Source organism: Dama dama, chromosome 14 (assembly GCF_033118175.1).
Source record: "Dama dama isolate Ldn47 chromosome 14, ASM3311817v1, whole genome shotgun sequence".
NCBI lineage: Eukaryota > Metazoa > Chordata > Mammalia > Artiodactyla > Cervidae > Dama > Dama dama.
This window is the reverse complement of record NC_083694.1, coordinates 53,892,304-53,917,480: the sequence shown is the minus strand read 5'-3', so window position 1 is coordinate 53,917,480 and position 25,177 is coordinate 53,892,304. Positions and strand designations below refer to the sequence as shown.

Genomic DNA, 25,177 nt, shown 5'->3' with positions numbered 1-25,177 from the left:
CCAGAGCAGATACTAGAAAGGATTATTGTTGATAAAGCTTTACATCACTGATGAAAGACATTAAGGCAGAGATTCAGTAAACTTTCATACCCCAGAGAATAAATGACTTGAAACCTACATTGTGAGTAGAGATTTAATATCAGATCTGGACCCTGAACACACATAGACCTGCAAGAAAATCTGACCTTGGGTCCTCCCTCTTATAGCAGCACTTTGCTGTGGAAATAAGCTGTATTGAGACAAATAGGGAATGTTATGTGTTAGGAGCTAGTTATCTCTTAATTTTACTCTGAAACCTCATCTATCACGTTGCTTCTGAACTGAGAGAACTGTGAGTTGACATACTGGCCTTACATCTGTGCAGTGTGAACAATATAAGACTGGCAGGAAACCAAGGTACCTCTCTGTGTTTGAGGTGAACCACCTGCATCTCAGCTGTCCTTGGCAACTGTGCTCACTTTCTGTGGTTTGGGGAGAGAACCAAGAAGCTATGCATGGTTTTGAAGATGCTGTGCACGCTGAATATCCTATCTTATATCCTTCTATAAAGCTAATGAAGTGCTAGATTTAAAACTAATTGTGTCTGATCCTGTGACCCTTGCTGGTGGTGGGACACATCTTATTAAAAGTGCTGAAAAAATACAACAGGAGATTCTTAAAAGAAAGCAGAGAAAAACTGTCTTCAAAGAATGGGTAATTGGACTGACAACTTCTCAGTGAAACAATAGAAATCAAAAGATAGTGGAGCCAGATCTTCAGTGTGTGAAGGAAAAATACCTGCCAATCTAGCATTCCGTATCCAGTAAATGAAGACTTTTTTAGATAAATAAGAATGAAGCATTTGCCACCAGCAGAAAATTTTCTACACTAAAGAAAATCTTAAAGGATATTCTTAAGGCAGAAGGAAAAAAAATTGCAGAAGATGGAAGGTCAGAGTTGCAGAAAGGAATGGAAAGCAATAGAAATGGTAAATATGCAGTAAATCTAAATGCATGTTGACTATAAAGCAATGAATGAGGTCTGTTGGACATAATACACACATAGAATTAAGTACTTGACAATAATAAGTCGGAAGAATAAATGTGATTAAAGTGTTTCAAGCCCTTGCTTTGTCAAGGAAGGTGGCAAAAGAACTAATTAATATTAGACAGAAAGGGTGCATATTATAGTTCATAGGATAACCTCCAAAATAGGTTCTTAAAGTCAACTTTTTCTTCTGGCTTATAATATTTGCTTTTAATTCCTTCTGTTTAAAGTCAGAATATGTCTAAAATTGTTTGCTTTAATCTGAGGGACAGTACTTTGTCCTTTATCTTTTTCTTTCTTCCTAATACCTTCCCTATGTCTAAAAACACGTCAGAGTCTTCTGTCCTTTGTTCTTCTGTTAGTGGCTTTGGCATTTCTACTGTTAAAGTGCCACAACCTCTTGTACCACATTTAATTTTCAAAAGAGTTTTAAGATAAGTTTGAACTGTATCAAAAATACTTTTTTCTTTTTTTTAGAAGGAGAATTTCTTATTGTACACTATAGGTCCTCTCTAGGATACCTAGAAATGGTAATATTTATTATATACTAATGAAGAAAGCAGAATTCTTCATTTTATATTTTGTTTTTACTTTTATTATTTTAATTCACTTGAAGATATTTTAATTAAACTTTAGTAATTTAGAATTATTGCATATGGATATTCTGTTATTGCCAGATTCTTAGGATTTTAGCCCCCAAGAGTTAATCTTATTTGTGTTGCCTATTTTGGTATTAATGTCATGATTTTTTTTTAAAAGGGGGGAATTTGTATGAAATAACTGCTTGGAATACCACTTACCACCCTACTTTTATTTAGACTTTGAGATTTAATTTCCTCATTGGTTGGTTTTTAAATATAAATGAAGTGAGCTTGATCATATGTTTAACTTGCTGTAATAAAAAAATAAATTACTATCCATTTATTTGAAAAAGCAATTGTAAAGTCTAAAACTGTGTACTTGAATGTAGTATACCCATATATGATTGAACATCCAAATACATTACATTTGAATAATTACACAATCTATGAAATAGTGTGGTTTGCTTTATTTCCATGTATAGCAGTCAGCTATGTATTTTTGATTATAGAGAATGGTGGGTTAGTGGAATGTAATTTCAATTCATTTTGTGACTCTTCTTCCTTGAAAAGTACTGCATAATTTATTTTAACCTCTTGTGTCCCATTGTAGTAATGTTTGCTGTCTGATACTTATTGGACAAGCCGTTACCTGGATCTGTTCATGTTAGTTCTAGTTTCAGCTTTTCTTCTAAAATATTCTATTTACTCACAATTTCTAGTAAGTATTCATATGGACTAACATAAAATTTATTTCTTTGTTCCCTTCCTTCCTCCTGAAAGGCAGTAGTAATATGATTAGTTTAAGTAATTATCCTTAAACTAATTTAGAGTTGATTCCAAAGAAAGTTCTTTTGCAGCTGTATATTAGGAGAGTGTGGAGTCAGAGTGAATTTCCTTGGCAAGCGCATCAGTGGAAAATACCGTCATCATCTTGAAATATTGCGTAGGTTTTGATTTTTGTCTTCTTCCCCAAATAGTTATAGTAGCTTATTATTGAAAGGAACCGTTAGTAATGAATACATGTATATTTTAGAGAATTTAGAACAACAACAAAAGAAAAACAAGAAAATATCTGTTATCACTTTTCCCAGAAATAACTAATATGGGCATTTTAATATAATTAACATGTAATTTTTTTCCATTCATAGGAACTTTTTCCCCCAATAGCAGTGAATATTTTGTTTATTATCATATATTCTTTACCTTTTGCCTTTGTCATGAACATTTCCCAGATCTAAATATATTTTGAAAAGAGAGTTTTCACTGGTTCCATATTATTTACCATAATATGGTAAGTTAAGGATTTACCGTAACTGATACACTGTTGTTTTGCTGAAGATACTTTACTTTCTACTACTATGAATAATGCTTCTTGAATATTTTTTAATAAAGCTTTAAATTTCTAATTAATTCTTTAGGAGAGAACTTTAGAGATTTATTCATTTGAAGGAAATGAATAGCTTTAAGGCTTTTGATTAAAATTGGTAGATTGCCTTATAGTACCGTCTATTTCCGTTTGGTCTTGCACAGAGAAAGCCCAGGTGTTTCTGTTTGACCATACCCATAAAACATGGACTATAATGCCAGTCTTTGCCAATTAGAAAATAATCTTGTTAGTAAAAGAATCTTTATTAGTTATTTCCATAAACACTTTTATAAAACATTAACTTTTGATTTTTTACAAATCGTATGTTTATGTACTGAAAGTTGTTTTTTTAAAGAAATTCTTGTTTGAACAGGAAATTCAGTGCAACTGAGATGTTTTATAATTATATTCCTTTGGCAATTTGATGTTAGTAATTTATATCTATTCCATTATCCTCTACATCCCACATCTACCTTAAAAGTAATGCTATAGAGTAAAAGTAAATTTGGAATGATATTCTTTATTTCTGTTTTATCTTTTTTTATCATCACTGCTTTATTCAGACACTGAAAGTTAGGTAAAGGAGACCAGATATGTTCTATATCTGTGGATCAATTCTGTGGTATATCTCTTATCTGAAGCTATTTGTATGAAATATACATTGTTTCAAATTTATATTGAATATAATTTAACAAGGCAAATTATTTTCTGTTAAATAACCGTATCTATGTAGAGGGACACTATATTTTGTTGACCTTGGCAGACTTTGACTCAAGGCAGACCTTGGTCTATGGTGACTCCTGCTGAGGCTGTGTGTCGTACATAATTATCTAGTCTTGAGTCACCAACTATAACTAGATATCTACTAATGAAAGACAAAGCTTGTAAAGGATACCTAAAGACTCTCATAGGTCTTCAAAAGTGACAAATGTATATATATATATACTATATCCTCAGAAAAAGCTTTAGTTAGTTATTTAAGGGTTATTAAGGGTGGAGTTTCCTCTTGTGGCTTGAAACACCAGGAGTCATATTGAAAGTTTTTATAACTCAGTAGTAAAGTATGTCAGACTAATGATATCCCTAATTTCCCTTCTTTGAAACCAAGTCCAACAAGACTTGGCATGGAAATTTGTTAACAGTGTTAATCACCCATACTGTGCAAAGCTATAACTATATTAGGCAGGGGCATCTTTTTTTAGTCATATAATAAAATATATTCTTACTTCTTACAAATAAAACTTTATATAATGAAACATTTATTATAAAATATTTTTAACTAAAACTTTATGTTCTTATGGAAATCTTTTCTTTACCTAAATCTCTTTTTATTCCTATCCATTAAAAATATTTCCTGAGTGAATAAATACACTGCTTTCTACTGTTATTTGTGTTCATGTCTCCTGTCCCCTGCTAGTCTGTAACCTCCTTGGAAACAAACATCATAGGGTATAGAACAAGGGCAAAGACTACGGACTCAGACCACTAAGGTTCAAATCAGATTTTCCACTTACTAGATCTTATACCTTGCTTAGGTGCCTTAACGTCACTGTACTTCAATTTCTTCATCTTTAAAGTGCTAATGATAATAATGTCTGACCTTTAGACTTAAATTGAAGAAAGTAGGGAAAACCGCTAGACCATTCAGGTATGACCTAAATCAAATCCCTTATGCTTATACAGTGGAAGTGAGAAATAGATTTAAGGGACTAGATCTGATACACAGAGTGCCTGATGAACTATGGACGGAGGTTCCTGACATTGTACAGGAGACAGGGATCAAGACCATCCCCAAGAAAAAGAAATGCAAAAAGGCAAAATGGCTGTCTGAGGAGGCCTTAATGATAGCTGTGAAAAGAAGAGAAGCCAAAAGCAAAGGAGAAAAGGAAAGATATTCCCATTTGAATGCAGAGTTCCAAAGAATAGCCAGGAGAGATAAGAAAGCCTTCCTCAGCAATGAATGCAAAGAAATAGAGGAAAATGATAGGATGGGAAAGACCAGAGATCTCTTCAAGAAAATTAGAGATACCAAGGAAACATTTCATGCAAAGATGAGCTCAGTAAAGGATAGAAATGGTATGGACCTAACAGAAGCAGAAGATATTAAGAAGAGGTGGCAAGAATACACAGAACTGTACAAAAAAGATCTTCACCACCCAGATAATCATGATGGTGTGATCACTCACCTAGAGCCAGACATCCTGGAATGTGAAGTCAAGTGGGCCTTAGGAAGCATCACTATGAACAAAGCTAGTGGAGGTGATGGAATTCCAGTTGAGCTATTTCAAATCCTAAAAGATGATGCTGTGAAAGTGCTGCACTCAATATGCCAGCAAATTTGGAAAACTCAGCAGTGGTCACGGGACTGGAAAAGGTCAGTTTTCATTCCAGTCCCAAATAAAGGCAATCCCAAAGAATGCTTAAACTACCGCACAATTGCACTCATCTCACACACTAGTAATGTTCAAAATTCTCCAAGCCAGGCTTCGGCAATACGTGAACCATGAACTTCCAGATGTTCAAGCTGGTTTTAGAAAAGGCAGAGGAACCAGAGATCAAATTGCCAACATCCACTGGATCATCAAAAAAGCAAGAGAGTTCCAGAAAAACATCTATTTCTGCTTTATTGACTATGCCAAAGCCTTTGACTGTATGGATCACAATAAACTGTGGAACATTCTTAAAGAGATGGGAATACCAGACCACCTTACCTGCCTCTTGAGAAACCTGTATGCAGGTCAGGAAGCAACAGTTAGAACTGGACATGGAACAACAGACTGGTTCCAAATAGGAGAAGGAGTATGTCAAGGCTGTATATTGTCACCCTGCTTATTTAACTTACATGCCGAGTACATCATGAGAAATGCTGGGCTGGATGAAGCACAAGCTGGAATCAAGATTGACAGGAGAAATTTCAATAACCTCAGATATGCAGATGACACCACCCTTATGGCAGAACGTGAAGAATAACTAAAGAGCCTCTTGATGAAAGTGAAAGAGGAAAGTGAAAAAGTTGGCTTAAAGCTCAACATTCAGAAAACTAAGATCATGGCATCCTGTCCCATCACTTCATGGGAAATAGGTGGGGAAACAGTGGATATAGTGACTGACTTTATTTTTTTGGGCTCCAAAATCACTGCAGATGGTGATTGCAGCCATGAAATTAAAAGATGCTTACTCTTTGGAAGGAAAGTTATAACCAATCTAGACAGCATATAGTGTATTAAAAAGCAGAGACATTACTTTGCCAACAAAAGTCCGTCTAGTCAATGCTATGGTTTTTCCAGTGGTCATGTATGGATGTGAGGGTTGGACTACATAGCGGGCTGAGCGCAGAAGAATTGATGCTTTTGAACTGTGTTGTTGGAAAAGACTCTTGAGAGTCCCTTGGACTGCAAGGAGATCCAGCCAGTCCATCCTAAAGGAAATCAGTCCTGAATATTCATTGGAAGGACTGATGCTGAAGTTGAAGCTCCAGTACTCTGGCTACCTGATGTGAAGAACTGACTCATTGGAAAGGACCCTGATGCTGGGAAAGATTCAGGGCGGGAGAAGGGGACAACAGAGGATGAGCTGATTGGATGGCATCACCACCTCAATGGACATGAGTTTGGGTAAACTCCAGGAGTTGGTAATGGACAGAGAGGCCTGACATGTTGTGGTTGATGGGGTCGCAAAGAGTCGGACACTATTGAGCAACTGAACTGTACTGAACTAGGGTTATCATGATGTTAAGTTAATGAATATAAAGGGTTTAAAATAGTGAAAGTTATATGAGTGTTTGCTAGTAGTAACTTTCATTTTCTAAAATGTCACTAGCATGTCCATTGACCAATGAATGGATGAAGTTGTGGTACATATGTACAATGAAATATTACTTAGCCAAAGAAAGGAATTTATCTGAGTCAGTTCTAGTGAGGTGGATGAACCTAGAGTCTGTTATATACAAAGTGAAGTGAGTCAGAAAAACAAACATCATTTATTAATGCATATATACGGAGTCTAGAAAAATGGTACTGATGAACCTATTCCAGGGCTGGAATAGAGACACAGAGAGTGGACTTGTGGACACAGGAGGGGCAGGAGAGGGTGGAACCAACTGAGAGAGCAGCACTGACATACATTTGCTACCATGTGTAAAATAGCTAGCTAGTAGAAAGTTGCTGAACGAAGCTCAGCTTGCGAGTGATAACCTAGAGGGGAGGGATGGGATGGGGGCAGAGTGAGAGGGAGGGGATACATGCATACTTATGGCTGATTCACGTTGTTGTATAGCAGAAACCAACATAACATTGTAAAGCAGTTATCCTCCAATTAAAAATTTTTTTAAAACCACTAGCACTGAACAGATGGTGTGCACATAATGTATAATTAAAGCATAATTTTTGTAATGAATGATACAGTTCTTCAGCCTCGTCCTTTCACTTGTTTGTTGCATAATTAATTAAATACTGGTTTTTGAAACCAAGGAGATACTGGAGTAAGGGGGAGAGGTATTTCTTATACTTAAAACTCAGTGGTAGTATGAAGACTCTATCAATTTAAGAAAAGTCGTTTTCTCGACATTAACATTTTGGATACCTATATAATTATTTCGTAGTTACCATTTTGTCCTTGGGATATAATCTCCAGGCTCTTGCACATTTTCAAAAACAATGAAAACATTATAGAATGTGTGCAGTGGAGGAATTGGAATTTATTATTGGTCCTTCCCTTTCTCCACTGCATTTGTCATGTTTCACAATTCAGTCTTCTCTAAAAAAGCTTTACATAATATATCTAGTTTCCAGTTTATATATGCTTTTATCCAAGAGATAAGCATTCCCTCTCTGATTTAGTAAACACTGTGTATAGAGCATCAAATTGCACTAAACTAGGGAAGCTAAAGCTTGTATGAAAAGCAGTCTGCATCCATTAAGATGCAGAAGGCATCTGTGGTAAAATTTATTTATCACAATGATTCTCAGACCTGACTGATCATCTGAATCACCTTGGGGTCTTTTCAAAAAATGTATGTAACAGAACAGCTCTCTTCTTAGACCCCTGAGTCTGTACCTTGGGGGAGGTGGGGAAGAGAGTAAAGATTCGTATTTTGGAAAGTTCCCCAGATCTCTATAGAAAATTATATGAACAATCAGGTTTGGAAACAGATGATGTATGTTACCACTGGAGATTTGTATGCATAGTAACCAGGAGGCATTAATGGTTCTCAAGCATCTGTTAAAGAGGGAGTAATTGTAATTATGAATATCTAATGTCTGTTAGATTTTGCTACTTCTTATGCTTCTCGGGAAGAAACACACAAAAGAATAAGATGTGGTCTTTTTTCTTTTATTCAATTTTAAAAAGCTACCTTTAATATATATTGATTTCCCACCTTCACAAACTATTTCTCATCCTAAATTCTTCAGTGAGCCCTGAGAAGACAACATAGGATCTTTTTTTTTCTTTCTTTCCTTTCTTCATTTCTGTTTCTTTCCTTCCCTTTTATCTTTCCTTTCTTCTTGCCTCTAGCCGGATGATTTATAAAAGATTTTCCTGACTGGAAGAGGGCCAGTCTGAATGATCTCTTGTCTGTCTTGGGCGTGGAAGGAAAGGAGATTCTGAGCATGGACCCTGCCTTCCAGGAAGACTGTGGCTCCCATCTCTCCTAAGTGCCCCGCTCGTCCCAATGTCCAGACTAGAGTTGGGTGGGGAAGTAGAAAATAGAGGAGACCAGAAGGTTGTGGAAAACAGAAGCAAACCTGTGATTTATTTCTTCTCTAAATTACATTAAGTGTCAGTATCCCTTAACCTTAATGTCCACTACTCTATGGACAGTTTCTATGAAAACATGTGTTGCATTAGATATTTCATGGTGAAAATGTAATGAAATCAGCAAAATAATTTAGTGGGTCTGTATGGTGACATTTTAAATATTTTATTTTCCTTTTTATATATACTGTAATGGAATTTGACCTATATTAGAATGGTTCTTAAAATTTCTTTTTCTCATTAAATGCTTCTTTAAAAATAGTGTTTTTCCTTCTAAAATACACAAGTTTTGAAGAGTAGAATCACACAAATTTTTAAGTAACTTGATTATGGATTTTGTTTTGCTTTTTTAAAAGAAATTTATTAATATTAGTTTGAGAGTGCATTCTGAATGATGCCATTAGCCTATTAATAATTTTCATTATTATCCCACCATGGTTTAAAGTGTCCAAAATATTTTGAGATGGGAAAAAATTTAACTTTGGTTTCTGAATGTTTATATTGATATTTCCTATAAGTTTCTATAACACTAGTAGAAGGAAAGAGAGTGAATGTTGGGTATCATTTCCTTGACTTAAACATTTTTAATGAATACTGCTTGAATTGGTTTCATATGCTGAAGTGTAGACAGTAATTAAAAAATGATTATTCTTATCTAACTGAATAAAAATATATTTAACAATTACTTAAAGCAGAGTTAACCAAAGACAGCAGCTATTTGAGAGAAAAGTGTTTCCTGCAGTCTATCCGAGGAAAAGAAATGTGATTTTGTATCTTACTTCCACAGTCCCACATTAATTTCTGTTGTTCTTATGACAGTCTCCTATACTGATGTGATTCTTGTGGAGGTTTGTGCCTTCCATATCTCTTACTCTATTGTATCTTAAATCCCATTTTACGCAGCATGTCTTCCAAGTAAAGCTATCAGAAGTTGACATTAGCTAGTCCCAGGATGGTAGAAAAATTATTAATTATTAACTGCTGAACATAGGAATAATTTGATTATGTAGAAAAGTCATTCATTATAATTGCTGTAAAGAAGCCATTTAATTTTGTGCCTGTTTATGTTAGTCTTTTTTTTTTTTTTTTTTTACTGTATATAAAAAGATCAGCTTCGATGAAAATAGATTTTTTTTGTTTGAACTGTGATAGCGAAGCGAAAAATGAAGATGAGGCAGAAAATAAATATAAAATATTTGCTTTTAATGACAGAGTATGTACATATTGTTGAGAATTAAATAGGTCATTAGTTATGCTTGTATTTGTCTTCAGGATCTTTGACTCTAATAAAAGTAGGAAGCTTTAGGGAGAGATTTTGTATAGAAAGTCAATCTGACTTTAAGTATCTCAATTAAAAAAGATAACTTAGTATCTGAATCAGTAGTGGCAATGAAATCATCTATTTCAAATTAGTTTTCAAATGAGAGTCTCAATATAAATTTAGCCAAGGGCTGGAATTTTAAAAGTGTGAGTAAAATATTTAGTCTATCCAGAAATTGTGACATAACCAGATCTTACCAATTAAGGACTTTCTAATTATTTAGTCTCAAATATTGAGTTTTTTTTTAAATTTTGCCAGATTTCTTATATGTAGCTGACGGGTATAAAGACATGCCAATTTGGCATTCTACTCTGTAGAAATTCCAATAATATAGGCTATTGCTATAATTTACTATATCATAGAAAATGTTGGATTAATTTTTTTAAGTTTTATTAAGCACAGTTTTATTCTTTGGCATTTTATAAATTTAAAATCAAATTTATTCATGTACAAAGTTTTAACCATTAAAACTGGAGTCTTACAAATGTAAAATTGAGTTTTGGTATGTAATCTCAGCACAAATATGATCTCATTTTCTTTGTAATGTATCTTGAATCCATCATCCATCTACTCCTACTACTCTTCCACTTAGCACTCAAGCTTTCATCATTCCCTGCAATTACTTCTCAGTAGTACCTGTGCTGCTTAAAATCCTTCAGTAGTGTCCCAGTGGTTATAAAATAAAATCTAAGCTTGATGTGATGTCTGACAACACCCTCCTTCTTCAGACTTCCCACCTACCTTTCCAGCATGGTCACCTACCACTTGCATAGGCATATTTTATACTTCAGTAACACTGAATTGCTTATAAATCCTCCAACACCTCTAATGGGTATTTATGTTTGTTTCTTTGCATTTAACCTTTGTGCCTTTGATCTTGCAGTTCCCTGAGCCCAGTTATTCTTTCACATACTTCTTTATAGTCCATATTGTAATGTCATTAGATTGGAGGTCCTTTCACTAAAGTGCTGGTTTTTGTAGCCACAAAAGTAGTAGAGGGTTCATTGAGTGGATAACAGCCATTTGATTGATAACTGCCTAGCCCTACCTTTTGCCTATTGGTGAAGTGATTTATATCGTATTTGATATCCTTCAGGCTTTTTGAACACTTGATGATAGGGAGCTTGTGCTTCACAAGGAAGTCTATTATATTTTTCCTTAACTCAAAATCTTACCACGTTGACTTTGGTAAAATTTGGTAAAAGAACAGCTCTTTTTTCCCCATCACCTCATAAACAGTAAATATCTCTAAATGTGTGATGTTCAAGAACTTGTGGCTCTGCTTACAGCAAAGATCAACATTTTCTGTATTAATTTTCATTGTGTTAACTTGCTCTTTACTTCTGATTTACTTGAATCCTCTGGGGGTATAATGTTACTTGAATATGTAGACAGTTCAGAACTGCTGATTTCATGTACTACTTACACTTTCATGAACTAGTTTAAAATATGGGAATAGGAGACGGAAAGAAAAGAAAAGAATAAGGCAATTACTAGTATATGTAAACCACACTAGTATTTTACATATTCAGCTTCCCATTACATTTTACTTCTTGTAAATTCTTACAGATTTCCACTTGTGAAGTTAACTTAGAACTAATTAAATTTCTGTGAGCCACTAATGTAATTCAAATACCAGTATGGAATATAATGTCTTTTAACCAAATAAATTTATATAATAAGGGTAAAAATATTACCAATAACCTTTACATGTATAATCATTCTTATTGAACTCAAAAGCTTTCATAGGTTAAAAAAGTCTTGTCCTGTTTATCTTGGTTATTACGTTGGCCTTGCACTCAGTAAATGAAAACAAACAGACAAACAAGTAAATCTTTCCTCTCTACTTCCCTCTCCCCAGCCCCCTGAACAAAAGTAGAAAGATGCAGATTTCTCCTTTCTCTTGAGTTCAACATTTATAGATAGCTTCCAGTATCTGTACTAGTGTTTTTCAAGGTATGGTCTACTGATCATCTACTTCAGAATTACTAATAACCTGGTATATGTATTTAACATGCAAATTTCTAAACCCCAGACCTGTTAAGCCAGAGTTTGAGGGAGAGACCCAGGAACCTCCATTGCTTGTTGTTTTTTCTTATGGGATGCATAATTCTCTTTCATTTTATTAAAAAACCTAGAATTATAGGGAGAAAGATTTTTCATTCCCTCTTTTAATCAGTCTTGCTCTCACCTGTGGAAATTTATAGAGCTCCAACAGTGTTCTCATCTGGGAAAGGGGGAAAAAGTGTTTTTAAAGTGTTTCTGACAATGGCCACCAGAGACTTCTTCATCTCCCAGGAGTAAGTAGGTACATCTCACACCTTTCCAAGAGCCACATTAGGAGGCCTTGTGAGGTTCCTTTGGAAGGTGGTTACTTCAGAAACTATAAAGACCAATTGTGAGGGAAACATTGGGTATTGAGGTTCTAGTTGATCTCACTGCAAAAATAAAGGCTAGAACAGTCTTGTATTGCTTGTGGTAAGTCAGGATCTTAAAGCTGGAGTCAAAGATCTGACTCCCAAAGGCATCCTTATGTTTAATCAGCCTGATTTGACTCAGTGTTTACCAATTTATCATGAAGGATACAACTCAGAGACAGCCAAATGGAGAAAAGGCGTAGGGAGAGGTATGGGTAGGCGTGGTAAGACCAGGGGCTTCCGTACCCCTCTGGGCAAGCCTCTACACCTGTGAGATACCAAGTTTGGGGCTTTCTTTCCCTTTGTTTATTTCCCTTGTAAATACTTGTTGAATTTCACAAATTAAGTTTTATCTAATCTTTTTTGTTCCAATTATTTATCAAAGAAAAACTCTATTTCAGTGTCATACATTTGTCTCATTCATTTATGCATTTAGTCTCCTCATTCCTGTTTCTTTTCACCCCTCCCACCCCCCCAGCATAGATTACTTCTGATCCCGTTATATCTTTGTAATCATTTCACAGAGGAATACAGATGGAGTTAAACATTGCTTGTTACTTTTAATTAACCCAGAAAAGTTTCTTTCAAACTCAGTATTTATGTGTAACTCCAGCTTGTATATTTGGCCATCATTAAAAATTAGGGGAAAATTTGATAAATATATTATCTGAACTTTCCCATTATTTTATCTTTTTCACTTCGAATACCTTTATCTAATTTAAAGATTATATTTTGCCCTCACTATTAAATATGATCCCTTTAAAAAAATTCCAATTCTAATTATAGAAAAAACGTAGTAGAGGAATTGATTCCAAGGTAGCTCAAATCCAGATTTATTAGTAATTAGTTAGGAAGTCAGCCTTTAAAATAGTATAGAGGAATGGTAGACATGATTTTTAATTGACTCATCTTTCTACTCCTTTAATGATTCCTATTTCCTCAAGTGTTTGATCTTAGGTATCCTATCTAAACTGTTACTTGTGTTCAAGGTTTTCAAGAATCTAGAATAATGTTATTTGTCCAACTTTATTTCTGTTGTTTTTTTGTTTGTTTGTTTGTTTGCTTGTTTTTTAGCAGAAAGCATCTATTGGGAAGGTTTCTTCATTGTCCCAGACTATTCCCATTTTTACCTCTAGACTATGCTGATGTTGTTCCTTATGTGTCTATATTGCCTTGTGCTCTTTATTGCCTTTGCCATTTATCTAAATCCTTTCATCCTGTCCCAACTCCAACCCCTGTTTATCTACCTCTCTCCTAACCATTCACCTCCCTGGTTTCTGGTTTCTGTGATGGTCCATACTGATTGTACCGTACCAGCCGCCTTTCAAGTGTTTTCTTCTCCAAGGTTGCATGTCATTAGTGTTGCCTTAGTTATATTTCTTGCTTCTAGTTTGAGAGCAAAAAGTATCAACACCAGCAACTGCCATGATGAAAGCTACTTCATTTTATAGGGAAGTTATAGTTAAGATAAAATTTAATCTTAATCTGAAAAGCCTGCATTATGTTTTTAATCAGTTGTACAAGATCATAAATCTGATGCTGAAAATAATACAGTAGTGTATTCATACTTGAGAAAACTGCCCTTTAATTGTAAAGAAATTTAGGTTACAGTGTCTTTTTCTATTTTCTTGGCCACACTGCACACAGCATATGGGATCTTAGTTCCCTGACCAGGGATTGAACCCTTGGCCCCTGCATTTGAAGTTCAGAGTCTTAACCACTGAGGACCACCTGAGAAGTCCCAGTTATAGTGTTTCAACGAGAATAACTACCACTTATTTTTTGGTGCCTGAAATATGCAAATTCTTTTTTGGTTAGATACATTGCTGTGTTTTCTTTGAATCTTCATAAAAATTCTCTGAAATACTTAAGATTATCTGTTTTATAGTTGAAGAAATTGAGTTTCTAGGAGGATTGAACAGTACTATGGCAGAACCAAAATGCAGATCTAGTTCTCCTTGCCTTAAATTAACTGCTGTTTCTACTTCGTTACATGATATCCCTAAAATAATACAGAACTCTTTGGAACAGCTCTGCCAGAGTATCCTGGAGGAATTTATCCAATAGCACCCTTAGAAATGAACAGTTCCATGCTCAGAAGCCCTCCTTTATATTAATCAGCAATAAAGAGTCCTTTTTCCCTGTCAGATATGCCACTGTGAGCACATTGTTGTCAGACTTTATTCAGAAGAGCTGTCAAGAGGTATTGATACGTGAGAGAAGTTGTCTGGTGTGGCAAGGAAAATTAAGTTGATAAGAGCTGCTTGGTGAGAAGGGAGAAGACTTCGGAAAGCATTTGGAATAAAGAAAGGGTGGTGAAAATGATGTGATATTTTTGTGTAACTCAATCCTCTCTCCCTTGTACATGTTTTTTATAACCTTTTCTTGCTGAATAAGGGTCATTTTGAGTTTGTGTGCTAAGTGTACCTTCTTAACTGTTCTTTTTCTGTTCTCTGAATCATGGTTGTTTGTTGTTCTATAACTCATTTGATTGTATTTGAATGTATTGAAGTGTATTTAAATAAGGATTTGATGCAGTTAGAAGTTGGTATAGAAAAGACTGGATAACAAAAGTCTTCTTAATAATGAAGTGCAGTAAAAATGGAACCTGCAGCAACCAACCATGTGGACAAATGACAAAATGCCTTTTGTCTGCAAATTGCAGTGATCCTACATTAACATGGAGGTCTCTGTCTGGCTTAGGACAGCTGGCTAAGTCTGATCGTTCCCCTCCATACAGCCTTTAAAACCAGCACTCCTTAGTACTGCTTTCCTTGCCATTTTGTTTGCTGTCTCTGCTAATGAAGTGTAGTAGATTACTAATAGACTACTAGGTGAGATTACTTCTGCATCCATCTTAACCAGTGATTGAGGTATATTACAGTTTTTTAAAATAGATTCTTTTTTGTTTGATTAAGGAAACTACAACCAGGAAGTAGAATGAATAGAGAAATGGGATTTTTCTGAGGGACCACATTGGCTTAACTAATCCAGGGTTATCAGTAAAGGTCAGTCAATATTTTGGATATGAAGAAGCTATTCAGAGTTCGCTTCCGTCAATCATTAAGAATTGATTTGTCATTAAGAAAGTGATTTTTCCAAAGTACAATTTATGTAATTTTGTAAGTCTGTAACTAAATTTCAGGAATGACTGTTTCATGGAAAAGCTTGCTACTGAATATTAGCTTAGTACTCAATTTGAAATCTAAATTTTTTGTAATAAATTTTTCATTGTGTGTATTCTGCAGTAAGTTGTGGGGAGGGGTATGGGAACAGGGAAAAGAACTGTGGTGGCATTTCTAATACTTTGGGGTATGATATATAGCACCAGGGTATGCAAGTCACTGCTGGGTTTATTTGTAACTAATTGTGTGAGAATCCTTGTTTGTGGTTCTGAAATCCCAAAGCTGTTATTCTGACTGATTCTTGTATCAGACCGTTATTGAATAAGTAGTCTTATTTTTTGAGGCTCTTTAGAAGTCCTTAGTCTACAGTTTAGATTATAGATAAAAACCATTTTATGATTTTTTTACTCACTTATTTTTGCAAAGAGCATGACAAATTCAAACCTAGATTCAAGACCCTTCACTAAAATAACCTGTAACTAAGAATCATGAACACAAATATTATTCAGATCTAATTCAAAAGGGAAAAGAATGCCTTATGACTGAACCTGTCTAAACATATGTTTACACCATATATTTGAGAGGTATCCTCACCACTCTTTATTTACTTTCTAGGATATCTCAACCAAGGCCATGAAATGTAGTACTTCACCTTTTGTTCTTAAATCCTTTGCAGCACCCCCTATCATTTTGCCTTTAATTGCTACCATATTCTTTCTTTGTTCTTCTGTGTGGCTACATGTGTTTCCATATCCTTTCCTGCCAGATCTTATATGACCCTTAAAACTATTTCCTTTGTAAACTCCAGTAAATCTAGTAATGGATAGCTAACTTCTACTCAAAGAAGATATATGTGAATATAAGAATCAAATGATCCTCATATATAACAAATCAAAGCAGATAATGTAAATTAAAAATAGACATATAAACACAAGTGAGTATTTTGTACCCTGTACTAACACCTTCATTTACATATGCTTCTTTGCTATTTGAAGTTTTGTGGAAGCTCAGACTTTGAGCCTGCAATAAATTTTAAATCCCATTATAAGATGGATATTTACTGTATCTGTACTGTTATGCTTAAAGATTGAATGGAACTACAGCTACTTTTATGGCCAAGGATATGCTACAAACAGGGACAATCAGATATGTAATGCTATAGCTGTATGATTTTTTATGATAGGTTGGTGCCTGTGCCTGGTGTTAAAATTTTTTTATTGAAGTATAATTGACTTATATTGGTTTCAGGTGTTCACCATAGTGATTTGACATTTTCATACATTACAAAATAATAAACCATGATAAGTCTAGTTAATACTTGTCACATATAAGGTTATTGAAATATTATTGATTATTTTCCTATGCTGAATGTTACATTGCCATGACTCATGTATTTTATAACTGAAAGTCTGTACTTCTCAGTCTCCCTCATCTGTTTCACTCATCCCCTAATCCCTCTCACCTCTGGCAGCTACTAGTTTGTTCTCTATGTTTGTGAGTCTATTTCTGTTTTGTTATGTTTGTTCCTTTGTTTTGTTTTTTAGTTTCCACATCTAAGTGAAATCCTACAGTATTTGTGTTTCTCTGTCTGACTTATTTTACTTAGCATAATACCCTTTAAGGCCATCCATGTTGTTGCAGATGGCAAGATTTCATTCTTTTTTATGGCTGAGTAGTATGCCATCACGTATGTGTGTGAGTGTGTGTATGTATGTCACATCTTCTTTATTCATTCATCTCTTGATGGACACTTAGGTTGTTTCCATATCTTGACTATTGTAAATAATGCTGCAGTGAACATGGCGGGGTGTGCATATGTGTTTTTTTGTCCTTCAGGAATATACTTAGAAGTGGAATTGCTAGATCATATGATAATTAAATTGTTAATTTTTTTTTTGAGGAGCCTCTGTACTGTTTTCTCTAGTAGCTAGACCAAATTTACATTCCCATCAACTGTGTAGGAGGGTTCCCATTTCCTCACATCCTTGCCAACAATTGTTATTTGTTCTGCACTGGGTCTTACTTGTGGCATGTGGGATCTAGTTCCCTGACCAGGATTGAACATGGGTTCCCTGCATTGGGAGAGCAGAGTCTTAGCCACTGGACCACCAGGGAAGTCCTGTTATTTGTTCTCTTTTTAATAATAGCTATTCTGATAGGTATGAGGTGATATTTCACTGTGATTTTTAGTTTTAGTTTCTTGATGACTAGTGTTTATATCTTTTTATGTGTCTGTTTGCCATTTTTATGCCATCTTTGGGAAAATGTAAATTCAAGTATCCTGTCCATTTCTTAATCAGGTTGTTTGGTATTTTTTCAGTGTTGAGTTGTATAATATAAAGATTAGGTCTTAAAAGAAAGCGAGTAAGTTGAAGGCAGGGAAGAAATGCGATAATCTGGTGACTCTGGTATAGGTAGGTAGGTGATTCCTTCCTTGTGTGTGTGTGTTTCTGTCTATACACACATATTATTCCAAACAGACATGAGACATGACTTTTTACTACTTTGAAATTTGAGTAATTTCTTACTGTATTAAGTTAGACTTTTAAAATGGCAAAACATCTTAAAAGAAGCCCTACAAAGAAGTTATACTACTAGACCAATATATATATATGCGTGCATGGCCATATTCCCAGAGAGAGAAGCAGGTTATACCAAATTATATTTAAAGAATGCTAATTTTCATATTTGTTTGGTAGAGACAGATTCCAGTGCAGTGGTAAAAATTTAGTGAGCTACTATTTTGTATTTATATTCATGATCACCTTAGGCTCTTTTATCGTTAGATAAAATTTGAATTGCATACACACTTATGTCTGATGCTACTCTCACTGTGACTAATGCTACTTTTTCTTAAATCTAGTCATGAAGTATAGGAGATATCTAGCACCTAGAATACCATCGCTTTGCCCTAAAAATACCTGGTACACCTTGTCTTAGAATGATAGTAAAAAATTTTCAACATTAATGGATATTTTCATTATTTATTTAGGAAACTCATTTATAAAGCATAAGCATTCTAGATTTGAAAATGTAATAAGCCAACCAATGTAGAAGTTCTTTCGATTAGCAGTGTAATTCATTTCCTCCTCTTAGGTGAATTAGTTGTAAGAGCAGGTATTTGTTTGAATGAATCAAAAAAAGTTGAAGTGTGATAAAGGTAATATATTTTATTAAAATAGTAACCCTTTATTCTGTTAATCATACATTATGACTATATTTTTCTGTTCATAATAGTCCTTATAGTTTGGGATTAAAAAGGGACCCAATATCATCCTACGCAAGGATACCAGTGGGGAGGAAAGAGAGGATTTGTGTTTAACTGAGTAGTCTTGAAAGCATTCCTTTATGACACATAAACTCCAAGATCTTAAATTGGGTTGGCGGGGTGGCTATTAGCCTGGCACAGCCGCTACATATGCTGACTGTGGTGTACTTCCTTCCACCTTACTTCTGTGGCCAGGTCCTTCTCTCAGATGGTATTGTACTTGAAATTTTGTATATTTTAAAACTATATATATTAGATAATATATATGCAATATATAATAATTTTCTGTATTATTATACTTGAAATCATACTTATGGTTAGGAATCTAGGCATGTGAGATTTGAGGTATAATATCTATATATAATATCTGAGAGCTGAGGTTCTCCCATACGTATCAAATGCTCACCTAAGACCCCTTTCTCCTCCTAAGTTAGTAAATTCAAGTCACGGCCAGTCAGTGATAAACTTAACAAACCAATATGTCTAAAACCAAAAATTAGCATATTTCATCAGTCTCCACATATTGACTCATGGCTTCGCTATTTCATAATTGTGTGTATGGCTTTGAACAAGTTATTAAGTGTCTTTAAGATCATGTTTTATTCTTTTTGAATTGAGGATAAAAGTATTATCTCATCTTCCTCTGTGGATTACTGTGTGGATTAAGTGAAATATATAGTCCTTAACACAGCAACTGGCCTGTAGTTCTCAACAATTAGTTATGTGATGATGATAGAATTTTTTTTTCTTTGTCTCTATAAGACTGTAAAATGAGACAGTGAGACAGTAGTAAAATGAGAACCTTAGAGTCTAAGAAAACAAATTTTATTAATTGTCTGTCTTGAAAACACAGTTCAAACCATTAATTCACTCAGTTTTAGATCCTTTATAGAACGCACGGAAGGCTGACTGTTAACATTTTCATTTAAAGAGCAGGACCTCTTATTGATAGATTGTGTTTTTGTATTCATTCTCTCTTAGACATATTTACATATTTTTTACTAAGTCATTTCTGAAAAACCACATGCTGAAAGAAAGGCCAGGGTCAAAAGAAACTCTTTGGTTTACCAATGGCACTTATTTAAAAACCACTGGGGATCATCTTGGAGCCAGTATTTGCGTATATTTGTGTGGGCTCTCATACGCTGCCCACGCGCAGCATAGACAAATATCTATATTAAGGTAAGTGATCACTCCGGGCAAATTGGGAGACTCTCTTGATGAATCAGATCCAAACAAAAGTGAAATGGGCATAACTCCAAAATCCAAAACGATAGAAACGATAAAAGAGAACCTCTGTAAGTGGGTTTTAATGGAAGAATTATTGTGCCTGTCAGGAAATCCACTACAGCTCAATAAGATGAAGCAATGAAATGTTAGCACTTTGAGTATTTTCTCTCTTTGTATATAAATCAGAGGCTACCATAGGAAAGTATATAACTGCCTTGGGATGGTGTGAAGGAAATATAAAAGAATGAAGAAATTGGAGAATTGAATAATACCACTTAACAGAACATTGATGGAAGAGAGCCTTCTCAGAATCTCTGCATGTTATCGTATTTGCATTTCATCTCACGGGAAAGGAAGGGGATGTTCATAAGGCAACTGTGGGTCATGCTTAAACAGAAAAACTGAAAGGGCAAATTCATTTGGAAGTGTTTTTCTATTAAACCCACTTATAGAGGTTCTCTTTTATCAAGTTTCTATTGTTTTTGGATCTCAGAGTTATATCGATTTCACTTTTGTTTGGATCTGATTCATCAAGAGTCTCCCAGTTTGCCCAGAGTGATCATTTACCTTAACATTAGATATTCATCTGTACTGCACATGGGCTGTAAGATCCTGAAGAAAATCAAATTCAGCCTCACACAGAGTCTGTGACCTCCTACATGAGGAGAAAAGCCATTTTAATTTTTTTTTTTTTTGTCTGCACCTGCAGCATGTGGGCTCTCAGTTTCCTGACCAGGGAAAGCCATTTTAATTATCAAGATGCATTTTGAATACAGATGTTAACCACCCTCTCACTCCACCTCAAAGTAAGAAAAAAATGAGACAAAAACCCCTAACTTTTATTCCTGTGTTTATAAGCTTGGTGTGAAAAGAGCGTGAAGTGTGAGTGGTCTTTTATTTGCCGTGACACTGCAGTCATACTCAAAATTAACACTCTTTGAGCAACAAGCAAACAAGATAAAAAGCAGAGACATTACTTTGCCAACAAAGGTCCATCTCGTCAAAGCTATGGTTTTTCCAGTTGTCATGGATGGATGTAAGAATTGGACTATAAAGAAAACTGAGCGCCGAAGAATTGATGCTTTTGAACTGTGGTGTTGGAGAAAACTCTTGAGAGTCCCTTGGACAACAAGGAGATCCAACCAGTCCGTCCTAAAGGAAATCATTGGAAGGACTGATGCTGAAGCTGAAACTCCAATACTTTGGCCACCTGATGTGAAGAACTGACTCATTGGAAAAGACCTTGATTCTGGGAAAGATTGAAGGCAGGAGGAGAAGGGGACGACAGAGGATGAGATGGTTGGATGGCATCACTGACTCAATGGACATGAGTTTGAGCAAGCTCTGGGAGTTGTTGATGGACAGGGAAGCCTGGTGTGCTTCAGTCCATTGGGTCGCAAAGAGTTGGACACGATTGATTGACTGAACTGAGCTGAAAAAAGATATCTCTGTTTATTAAAAAAAAAAAACACCAAATAAGACACAAGCCTCTATGGAAAGAATATTAAGGAATTGACAGATACAGTGATTTTAATGTAACAGATATAATGTGGTTGTTATCGTTTAAAGCCTAACTATCTCAAATTTTTATATACTTCTTTCTTCATATATATATTTAATATTTTTCCTTAAAGATATATATTTGTATATATATCTTTAAGGTTGACTATTAAATTCAGGGCATCCTTCCCACTGTCTGTGTCCCCTAGGGAATTGTCTTTGCAGGTACTGTATGTTGTAGATAGTGATTTATATGTGTCATTATGTCAGGTGCTTATATAAAGGACTTAAATGGATGTTCAGTTTTAACTTAGTGAACACTTCAATAAGAAAATTCAGTGCTTGTAGGACAAATTGTTGAAGGCAGACCACTTACATTAATTTTTGCTAGTGATCACAATGGCAGTTCTTGTTTTGGAGGACAGATGTGATTAGTATTTCGGTGAACTTCACATTTGCTGTGTCACTAATAGTGTTCTATCGAGACTCAATTTTAAAGACCCTTTGTCTGGGCATATTTTGCCCCTAGAAAAGATCTTTGAGGAACTTTCCTTCCTTGGTCTTACAACACAGACCATAAAGTTGTTTGTGGGGAGAAAATGTTTCTGAAATTTTTGAGATCCTTAATTTGGCAAGGTTGTGCTTTTAATTTAAACATCTAAAGGGTGGGTGGCAGTGTGTGTTATTTCTAACTTCTGTCTTAGGGTAGTGTTGTGATTAAGATTACTGGAATCAGGTTACTAGGTTTCCTTCCTTGAGACTGTAAATATTAGCTCCAAAGATTTGTTGGTTGGTTGGTTTAGTCACTAAGTTGTGTCCAACTCTTGCGACCCCATGGACTGCCTGCCAGGCCCCTCTGTACATGGGATTCTCTAGGCAAGAATACTGGAGTGAGTTGCCATTTTCTTCTCCAGGGGATCTTCCCAACCCAGGAAATTGAACCAGGGTCTCCTGCGTTGTAGGCATATTCTTTACCAACTGAGCTGTGAAGGAAGCCCGAAAGCTTTGGGGGTGGGGGTGCTAATTTTTTATGCCTAAGTTTCCTCTTCTATGAAATCAGAATATGGTATCTTCCACATAATATTTAGGAGTAAAATTAGAAAATACATGTGGGAAACTCAAGGTAAATGATTAATCAATAAATAATAAATGTTCTGTCATCTTCAATATTGTATACGTTAATTGACATAGCTAGACAACTACTTGTTTTTCATTGATCAGATATTAATTTTGCAACATGCAAAACATATTCTCTGTGTTTAAGTGATTTATAACCTACACGACTGAGCGACTTCACTTTCACTTTTCACTTTCATGAATTAGAGAAGGAAATGGCAGTCCACTCCAGTGTTCTTGCCTGGAGAATCCCAGGGACGGGGCAGCCTGGTGGGCTGCCGTCTATGGGGTTGCACAGTGTCGGACACGACTGAAGTGACTTAGCAGCAGCAAACACAAAATATTTATAAACAAATAACTGTGGTATAAGCTTGAATAAAAGAAATCCTTAAAAAAGAATTATCACAGAAAATAGTGGCCCTGGAGGGGAGAGATGACTTCTAATAGGGAGAATTTTAAAAAATTTTATGAAGATATTGGCTTCTGTGCTGTTCTTCATAAATACTAAAAGAGTTTCAGAAAGCTTAAGACAATGGAAAGACCATACCTGGACAGAAGACTGTAAACCAGCATCTGGTGACTACCAATCAGGCATTATATGATAAGTTTTATCTGAATTCAAAATCATCACTAGAAATCTTTTTTAAGTTACATACTTTTGAGGTCTGTCTGATGTCTGTTTAAAGTGAAATTGAGGTTCAGAGAGGTTAACTGATTTACCCAAGACAACACAACCAAATAAGGAGTTGGAAATTGAACCCAGGTCTATCTAACTCCAAAATGCACATTCTTTCTGCTACAGTGCCTTTCGTGTAGTTAGAGGAAAATGTGAACTAAGATGTTGATGAGCGAAACTGTAATGCAAGTGGGGAACACTTTTAATAGAGTATTACACGACAAAATGTGGGTGGTGGTTGTGGTTTAGTCTCTAAATCGTATCTGTTGCGACTCCATGGACTGTAATCCTTCAGTCTCCTCTGTCCATGGGTTTATAAACTCTATTGGGGAATGAGGCCAGAGAGGTACCAGAGTATACAGTCTAGAATAACACACAGGAAAAGAAGTCTGGGCTCTCTTCTATAGGGATTAGTAAGCTCCTAACGCCCAGTGTACCAGGAGATAAGCTTATCCCATGAGAATATTTTTGTAGCCATGTATAGAGTGCATTGTAATGAGAGGAGATTAGAGGTAGAGAGTTCAGTTAGGTTATTAAATAATTTAATCAGTATTTTTCTATATTTAATTTCCCTTTAAAAATGATAAAAACTGCCCTCACATATTATAAGCTTGTCTATTTAAAGGTATTTCAGTATAATTCACTTCAAAAAAATCTTTTGAGCTGTTTTGAAGATACAGTTATTATCTCCCACCTAATAATGATAGATGGATAGTGATAGATGACTCTAAATGGCATGAAAATAATAAACTTATGGTGAAGCCACTGTCATATTCTGAAAGTGGGATAATGGACACTTATTCTCTCTGTGGAAGCAATTTGGTGAGTTACCCTGTCACCTAGGAGATGAGGGAAAACTTTTTCCAGAAGCTTCTGTCAAAGTGAAGTTCTAGAAGCTGAGTTAGCTCCAGGGACTTCTGCAAAGGTTGTGAACATTAGGTAGAGCTGCTTCTCAGGTCACCAGTACCGTTGTTGTTGTTCAGTCGCTTAGTTGTGTCCAACTCTGTGTAACCCCAGGACAGGAGGAGAAGGGGGCGACAAAGGATGAGATGGTTGGATGGCCTCACCAACTCAACAGACATGGGTTTGCTCATTTTCATGTCCATTAAGTGGGTGATGCTATCTAGCCATCTCATCCTCTGCTCCCCTCTTCTTTTGCCTCCAAACTTCCCCAGCCTCAGGGTCTGTTCCAATGAATCGGCTCTTCACATCAAGTGGTCAAAGTATTGGAACTTCAGCAGCAGTTCTTCCAGTGAATATTCAGGATTGATTTTCTTTAGGATTGACTGGTTTGATCTCCTTTCAAGCCCAAGGGACTCTCAAGAGTCTTCTCCAGCATCACAATTCGAAAGCATCAATTCTTTGGCGCTCAGCCTTCTTTGCAGTCCAATTCTCGCATCCATACATGACAACTGATAAAACCATAGCTTTGAGTATACAGACGTTTGTGGGCAAAGTGATGTCTCTGCTTTTAAATACACTGTCTAGGTTTGTCATAGCTTTCTTTCCAAGGAGCAGGTGTCTTTTCATTCCATGACTGCAGTCACCGTCAGCAGTGATTTTTAGAGCCCAAGAAAATAAAATCTTTTCACTGCTTGCACTTTTCCGTTTCTGTTTGCTGTGAAGTGATGGGACTTAGTTTTCTGAATATTAAGCTTCAAGTCAGCTTTTTCACTTTGTTCTTTCACCCTCATCAAGAGGCTGTTAGTTCCTCTTCACTGTCTGCCTTTAGAGTGATACCATCTGCATATCTGAGGTTGTTGGTATTTCTCCCAGCCATCTTGATTCCAGCTTGTG

At 35.5% G+C, this 25,177-nt stretch overlaps 1 protein-coding gene and 1 non-coding gene across 5 annotated transcripts in view; both read left to right on the top strand.

Annotated features, from left to right (window-relative positions):
* The window catches only part of COP1 (COP1 E3 ubiquitin ligase), a 220,594-nt gene that overhangs the window by 178,718 nt on the left and 16,699 nt on the right, over positions 1–25,177 (top strand). The window lies entirely within an intron of this gene.
* On the top strand, positions 15,066–15,206 carry LOC133069746 (small Cajal body-specific RNA 3). The gene has a single exon (XR_009695970.1). It is a non-coding gene; the product is annotated as a small Cajal body-specific RNA 3 (non-coding RNA).